Genomic DNA, 8,440 nt, shown 5'->3' with positions numbered 1-8,440 from the left:
ACCCCTCCCACCCTTGATCACCAGTTGAAAAAATGCCTTACAGCTGGATCTCATGGAGGCATTTCCTCAAGGGAGGCTCCTTTCTCTGTGATAACTCCAGCTTGTGTCAAGTTGACACACAAAACCAGCCAGTACAACTACCTGGAAAAAGTAATGTGAATGCTAGAGAGATGATGTCAACACCAGCTAATGATGACATCACCAGAGTATATCAATTTCCCTCCATCCCATACCCTCATTGGTTTTGTTTCTGAGGAAAGAGAAAGGGAGTCAGAAGAAGCTTAGTCATTGACCTTAAACAAACAAACAGAAGGAATCAGTGCTCATAAATAAGAATTTGGGCAACATCTTCTCACAAAAGGAAGCATTCTCCAAAAGGAACAGCAGAGGATAGCCAGGCATCAAATGCCTGATTTCCCCTCACAGTCTCCAGTGAGCACACATCCATATGACAAAAATTCTCTTTCTAAATTCATAGCTCGGTTCCCATTTTCTCATTTTATTCGGTTAATATCCTTACGATATTTCAAGTACACTTCAGGCCCTCAATCATTTCCAGGAAGAAAAGGAAATTATGATTTTTTTTTTCCAAAGGAGACTATTCTTTAAGGAGACTCATCAGCAGCATAGTGAATAGATTTAAAAGCAAATTCGAAGACTTAGAAAGTAATAAAGAACAAGAAATCTTTAGAACCGGGTGCTGCATCTGTAACGTTTTAAGGTGCTAAAAATCAAGTTAAGCAAATGGATTAATCAGTAGAGTATGTGCCTCGGAACCAACTTCCCTGTTTTCTAGTCCAGGGATGAATGTTTTAAAACATCCACAAGACCAATCTTCATTTGTTTGTTGAGTTCCAAAAAGGGAGAAGGCTATAAAAATACCTGGAGTCACCAAGAACGAGACTCCTAGTACCTAACCCAGGGTAGCTCACATTCATCCAATCTTCGCCAGGATATCAATAAAAGATGAGTCTAATTGCTTTAGCCTTGGCTGGTTAACTGGCTAAGCCCAGGGCTGCTTCTCAAAGCCTACAACAGGAAGCACGTGACCTTGAGATGAACCTGAGGAGAAATACCTCAACAGAATGACTTTTCCCAGCCCTCTAAGTCTGGGCAGTGTGAAGCAGGGCCTGTCTGTGTTCTGCCTGCCTTCCGTGCCCAAGGAGATTTCTCTGGACACTGTACAAGACACTGTTTTCCTGTAGGGAGAAGCTTTAATCTTTCCTGAGAAAATGAAGCATCCAGACTCAAGCCGAACAATATTATCAGCCCCTTCTTAATGTAGCACTTGCAATATTAATCTATTTGCCAGCAAAGAGTAACTTCCACCTCATTGACCCTTTTTCTTTTGTGGTGCTGAGAGTTGAATCATGCATGCTCCCCAAATATTGTACCTCAGAGCTTGACTTCCAGCTCTCCCTCATCTTTTCGAGCCCTCCCTCCTCTTCATAGTTTCCTGGGTTGTGGTTACAGTTGTGATCAGTTGTTCACAGCATGCAATTTGTCTCTGTGTGCTGACATTTCATTCCACATTTTTTCACTCACAAACACATACACACACTCTCTCACACACACATACACACACCCAAACACTCACACACATACACCCACTCAAACACACTCACACACTCAAACATACATACACACACTCATACACACTCACACAAACACACAAACATACACACACTCATACACATACATCCACTAAAACATACTCAAACACACATATACACACTCACACATACACACACTCACACATATATACTCATATACACACATACACACACATACTCATATACATACATACACTCTCAAACACACATATATACACACACACAGTCAGATACACACATACTCACACACACTCATATACATATATACACACACTCAGACACTCAAAAACACTTACACACACTCAGATACTCACACACTCATACACACACACATACACACATACACATACATATACACTCTCAAACACATATATACACACACTCACACACAGTCACATACACACACCCACACACACTCATATACATACATACCCATACTCACACACACAGAGACACACACACACACACACACACACACACACACACACTTCTGATCAGTTATGTCAGCAATTTGGAGTAGCTCCACTATACCTCAGGTTAGGATATTGTTTGTAACAAAACCAAGTTCTTATGTATTTCCTTATGTGGGAAACAATTAGATTTGAAAGGAAATGCATTGTGGGCAAGACAGAAAACAAGAAATTGCTGGTAACAGGTAGAATCAGGTCAACCAGCCCAATTGTACAGGTTGGGTCTCACATTGCTACAGACAGATTCCTGTGGAGCAACAACTGAGGAGGAGGGGTTATATTTCTGCACGTGGTTTGGGGTCAGCCCATCATGCTGGAGAAGGCATGGAGTCAGGGCTTATGGCTATAGTGACAGAAATGAGGATGCTTGCTAATGTCCCTGCAGAACCAGGAACAGAGACTAGACATGGCTATAGAACTCCAAAACATATCCTTGTGACCCTCTTCCATCAAATCTCCACTGCCCCAGAACTTCCCAGGCAGTGCCACCAGCTAGGAACCATGTAGGGGACATATCTCACTTAAATTAACCATGGCATCTATAAAGCCAGTAACGCCATCACCCCTGGGAAGAGCTACGTGAAAGCACCAGGCTTTCTGATTTAAAGTGACACCCAGTTTCCCTGGGATCTGAATTAGGCTTAGAACTGGCTATCCAACGTGGATTGATCCCAGGGAGCCTCCCATCTAAAAGATGGTGACAGTTGGCTGACTTTGTCTCCTCGGGGAAAGGAGAAGAAGAGGGGATTGTGGGTATGGACAGCCTGTGCCTGAGCACAACAGCGTTGAATTGGCTGCCTTCCTGCTTCTGCAAAGAGGATCTTAGCAGGAAAGGTCTCAAGTGTTACTTAATTTTGTACAAAGTTTCAATTCATTGAAAGTTTTAATTGAGTCCAATTTTAACCTCCTTATTATTCTCAGATGAGAGCAATCACATCTGTGTGTGCTCTTTTAAATCACAATGTTGATTACTTTTTGCTTCACAAACTCAAGTGGCAACGATATCCTCAATGACCCTGGGGCTGGAAGGATGGCTTAAGCAGGTAAGAGCACAGACTGTTGTTGCAGAGGACCTGGGTTTGATTCTCAGCAATCCCCTGGCAACTCACAGTCTGTAACTCCAGTTCTAGAGCATCAGATATCCTCTTCCAGCCTTTGTGGGTACCACACATGCTGGTGGCACACATAACACCTGCAAAATACCCATACACATATGATTTAAAAGAAAAAAAAGAAAAAAGAAAAGATGCAGAAACCCGCCATGATAGACATTCTTCTTGCTGGGTTTGTGCTGTGCTAGCTCTCACCATTTGCCATGCTCAGAAGATCATTTTAGAACACTGAGAGATGAAGGTAAATCTTAACCTGGGGAGAGAGGGTGTGAAGAGTTGGTATTGTCTAATATTTGAGTGACCCCGAGTGTGAAAGTCACCTGCCAAGACAGTGAGTGGTCAGTAAAATGACAACTTAAGAAGTTTCCCAAAGTGATTTCCTCCATCTGAGCTGGACATTTAGCATTGGAAACTCCTATTGTAGCCTCCAGGACTGACTGCTGTACACAAGCCACACACTGTGACATTTGCCAGGGAAGGAATTTCACTTTCTAGAATAGGAAAACTGGCCCATGTCTCCAGATTCTTTTCTCTTATCAACTTTGCTGTTTACCCTCAGGTTTTGTTTTGGTTTTATTTCACCCAAGGGTTGAACTTTTGCTTTCAACTGTTATAAAGGCCACAGAAAATTAAGAGCTATCTGTTTTACATGGTTCTTCTCTATTTACATGTCTGCCTGTTTGTCTGGAAGGGCTTGTGTTTATGATATGACCTTGAGTGTGGGGTTTCTGAAGCTGTGAATATAGGGATCATGCACCTGTGAGTGTGGGGTTTGTGCACCTGTGTGAGGTGTGTGCACCTGTGAGTGTGGGGTTTGTGCACCTGTGTGAGGTGTGTGCACCTGTGAGTGTGGGGACCATTTACTTGCAAGTGTGGGGTTCCTGCACCTATGAGGATCAGGGTTTCTACAACTGTGAATATGGGTTTGTGCACCTGTGAGTGTGGTTTTGTGCACCTGTGAGTGTGGGTGTTTCTGCACCTGTGAGTGTGTGTGTTTCTGCACCTGTGAGGGTGGGTTCATGTACCTGTGAGTGTGGAGTCTGTGCACGTGTGAGTGTGTATTTCCTGCACCTGTACCTGAGCAAGCCATCAGCGTCTTCCTCTCCTGCTGTCCACCTTACTGCCTTGAAGCACAGTGTCTCACTGAGATGGAAACTCACCACTTGGGCTGGGCTGATCTATTTAATTCTCCCCATAACTCAGTGAAGTACACACAGTATGTTTTACATCACAGATGAGAAAACTTGGTAATATTTTTAACTTGTTTGGCTCTATAAAACTGACAGGTAGCACGTGAGAACTCTGACCCTAACTGACATTCTTTAGGCCTACGTAGCATGCTTAAAAATAGTGCAGTCTAGCCCGGCCATAAACCAGATGTGTAAAAAGTAAGGGTACGAGATCCTAAAGAAGGTTGAGGAACATTTCTTTTTCTTTCCAAGGTAAGGCATTGGGCTTTATCCAAATGTAGCTAATGAAGAACTATTTTAAAACCTTTAATAAAGCTGTGTCAGCAGCTCTGGTGGTTAATTTTGATTGTCAATGTAACAGAACCTAGAATCATCAAGGACGTAAGTCCCTGGGTTAGATGAGAAAAGAAGACTCATCCCAAAGGACTGCAGCACCATTCTCTGTGGTTGAGTCCTGTACAAAATAAAAAGAAGGGAGCTGAGCACAGGACACATTTCTCTCCCCTTCCCTTTAACAGGTGCAATGTGACCAGCTGCTTCTGGTTCCTGCCACCTTGACTCTCTCAGCAGGATGGACTATAACCTTGAACCCTTCCTCTCTTAAATTGCTTTTCTTAATCCCGACAGGAAAAGTAACTGTGACATCTTCAATCACGTAGGAACGAAACTTAGAGGACTATGCAGGAAAGATTGTCCAAATTCCTCAAATGCAGTGGGATTTTTCTTTGCATAGTTCATGAAGAGATGAAGTATTACTCAGGAGAGGACAGCCAGAGAGTTGCATCCAGGTGAGAAAACTGGTGTGGAGAACCAGTGGGAACACTGGGGATGTGCTTCAGGGTAGGAAGAAGGTCGATAAGGAAAGGATCCTCCTCCCTCACACCCACATGCTCAGGCACATTCTCCTTCTTGCTATAGATGTAATGTTTGTGGCCTCCCTCCCCCTTCCTTTATACTGACTCCTAGTTCCTAGTGTGTGGCGTTTGAAAGTGGCCTTTGGTGGGTGATTAGCAATGGGATTTGTGCTTTTTACAAGATACTTTGGAGAGTCTCCTCCACTGTGTGGTTGTGTGAAGACATGGCAAGAAGATGATGTCTATCGAACATGAATAGATATTTGAGCCATCTAAGTCTTTGCCTTGGACTTCTAGATCACAGAAACACGGGTCATGGACTGTTTCGTTCGAAGCCATGTAGTGTGTGGTATTCAGTCACATGACAGACTCAGAGAGCAGTGTGGGTGTTCCAGAACCTATAGACCAATCCACTGAATCTCTTTGGAGGTGTGCAGGGGACAAAGGAGGGGAATGTTTGAGGTATATTCTGGGGAAGCCTCTATCATCATGAAAATGGCCCCAGTGAGGACGTCTGATAAAACTCAGAAAAGGAAACGAACAGCTGCCGCGAGAGCTCCGACCATTTTTGGAGAGTCTCTGGGCAATCCTGCAGCGAATAATGAACTGTGTCTTCTTTCTAATGTTCTTGGGAAACCAGCACTTCCCTTTACAAGCAGGGACTACAGACACTGAGCTGGACTCATTTCCAGTGTTGAATGGGTGGTCCCTGAATGTTTATAGCAAACGGAAGAGGAGAAGGATGACCTAAAGACAGAGGCAGAAATTTAAACTCTGGATATTTTTTTTTCCACCTACTCATTTCTCAACTGTGAGACATTAAAATCCTACCAAGTGGCCAATGGACGAGAGATTGGCGTGAATCGGCCATCTCAACAGAGATCACGTGTGGCTCTCTCAGGCAACGGAAGAGTGACTCTGAAGGTGACTCACAGTGGACATTTCTCCTACTGCGTTTCAGAGATATTTTCCATATCACAGCCCAGAGTGTAGAAGCCTGCAGTCGGTGAAGCCTAGTTTCTAGGAAAAAGCAACAGAGTTCTCATAACCCTGCACACCCTGCCTGGTGCCTTGCCACGTCTCAGGCACCACTCCTCACTCGTGGTACTAGTGTTAATATGCGCCCGAATTCTAACAACTAGGGCTTCTGGTTACTTTAGGTTAGCACCAAGACGGTCTTAAAATTATACGGCCACCTCAAAACAGTGTCATCAACATGTGGCACCCTCTGCTGGCTCACAGAATACAGAGACCCATGCACGGATACCCCAACCCATGATGGCTGGTTCATCTCATCAGCTCCACTAGAATTGGAATAGCAGGCATGTCTTGGGCATGTCTAAGAAGGTGTTTCTAGAAAAGTGTAAGTGACAGGGGAAGAACCATGGTAAATACGGGTGGCACCATCTCATCTCCGGCCTGGAAACCGGAGTAAGAGGAGTCTCAGGCTGGACACACAAATTCCATTCTCTGCTTCCTGATTATGAGTTCAAGGCACCCAGCTGCCTTGTGGTGTTACCATCATGCTTTCCCCACCATGATGAACTGTGTGACCTCACACTGTGAGCCAAAATAAATCCCTCCTTCCTGAAGTTGCTCCTGCTGTGTTTATTTTTTAATTTTTAAATTTTTTTACTAGATATTTTATTTATATTTCAGATGTTATCCCCTTTCCCCATTCCCCCCCCACCTAGGAACCCCCTATCCTTTCCCCCCTCCTCCTGCTTCTATGAGGATGTGCCCCCACCCACCCACTCCCACCTCCCTGCCCTTGAATTCTGCCACACTGGGGCATCCAGCCTTCATGGGACCAAGGATCTCCTCTCCCACCTATGCCCGACAAGCCCATCGTCCCTTACATATACAGCTGGAGCTATGAGTCCCTCCATGTGTGCTCCCAGGCTGATGGTTTAGACTCTGGGAGCTCTGGTTGGTTGGTATTGTTGCTTTCCCCATGGGGCCACAAACCCTTTCAGCTCCTTCAGTCTTCTCTCTAACTCCTCCATTGGGAACCCCATGATCAGTTCAATGGTTCCTGCTGTGTGTTTTGTCACAGCAACAAGTACAGTGATGAATGCAGATGGCCACAAAGCCATTGCCTCTAATCCTAGGGCAGATACTGCCAATGCTACGGGACTAGAAGTCACAATATATAGCCAAAGAAGATGGTTCTCCAGCCCTACAGATTTATGGCTTCTATCTGAAGGTTAATCATACTTGGCCCCTGGGATGGTTTGTAATTTAATTTATTGTGATAGTTTGTATATGCTCTGCCCAGGGAGTGACACTATCAGAAGGTGAGGCCTTGTTGGAGTAGGTGTGTCATTGTGGTTGTGGGAGCCAGTATTCTGCTAGCAGCCTTCAGATGAAGATGTAGAACTCTCAGCTCCTCCTGCACCATGCCTGCCTGGATGCTGCCATGCTCCTACCTTGATGATAATGGACTGAACCTGTGAACTTGTAAGCCAGCCCAAATTAAATGTTGTCCTTTATAAGATTTGCCTTGGTCATGATGTCTGTTCACAGCAGTAAAACCCTCACTAAGGCAGCCCCTTTCTCATTACTTCTGTTGCTTGATCTCCCTTGTTCCCGTCCGCACTAAAGATACCTTTTTCATGCATGTTCTACTACTATCCTGGAGCTCAAAATTTATATACAGATCTAAAACTTTAGAGTCGATCTTGCAAAGAGTTTCAATTGGGTAGGGGCTTGAGATGTAATAACTTTCTGTTATTTTGTACATGGGAAAGATACACATTTGAGGACAAGCGGGGATTGAATACTACAGACTGAACGTTCGAAATCTTGTCTTCCAAAGGCAACAATGTTTCAAGGTAAGTCTCTGAAGCATGAGAGGGCCATGGGGTTCCAGCCTCAGAAATGGGATCATTAAGTCACTAGTAAAGCAGGGTCTTCAAATTCCTTCTGACAGAGACCATACAGAACTCCATTGCCTGTCTTCTGTGTCAAAGTAGTGACCAAATATTTTGTCGATGAACAAAAGTGCATTCTTACCAAAGAGCTTTCCTTGCTCTTGAAGACTTAAGAATGGAGAAAAATAAAATGTACCTTCTTTAAGATTTATCTGTTCACATGGGTTCTCGCTATAACTGTAACCACATCAGTGGATTTAGGATGAAGCCTCTCTTCCTTCCCTGCCCCTCACCTCTCTTCCCTAATTCCCTCTCTCTCTCTCTCTCT

Source organism: Grammomys surdaster, unplaced genomic scaffold (assembly GCF_004785775.1).
Source record: "Grammomys surdaster isolate TR1022 unplaced genomic scaffold, NIH_TR_1.0 167, whole genome shotgun sequence".
NCBI classification, from domain to species: Eukaryota; Metazoa; Chordata; class Mammalia; order Rodentia; family Muridae; genus Grammomys; species Grammomys surdaster.
The sequence above is the reverse complement of the archived record's forward strand: the minus strand, read 5'-3'. Positions refer to the sequence as shown.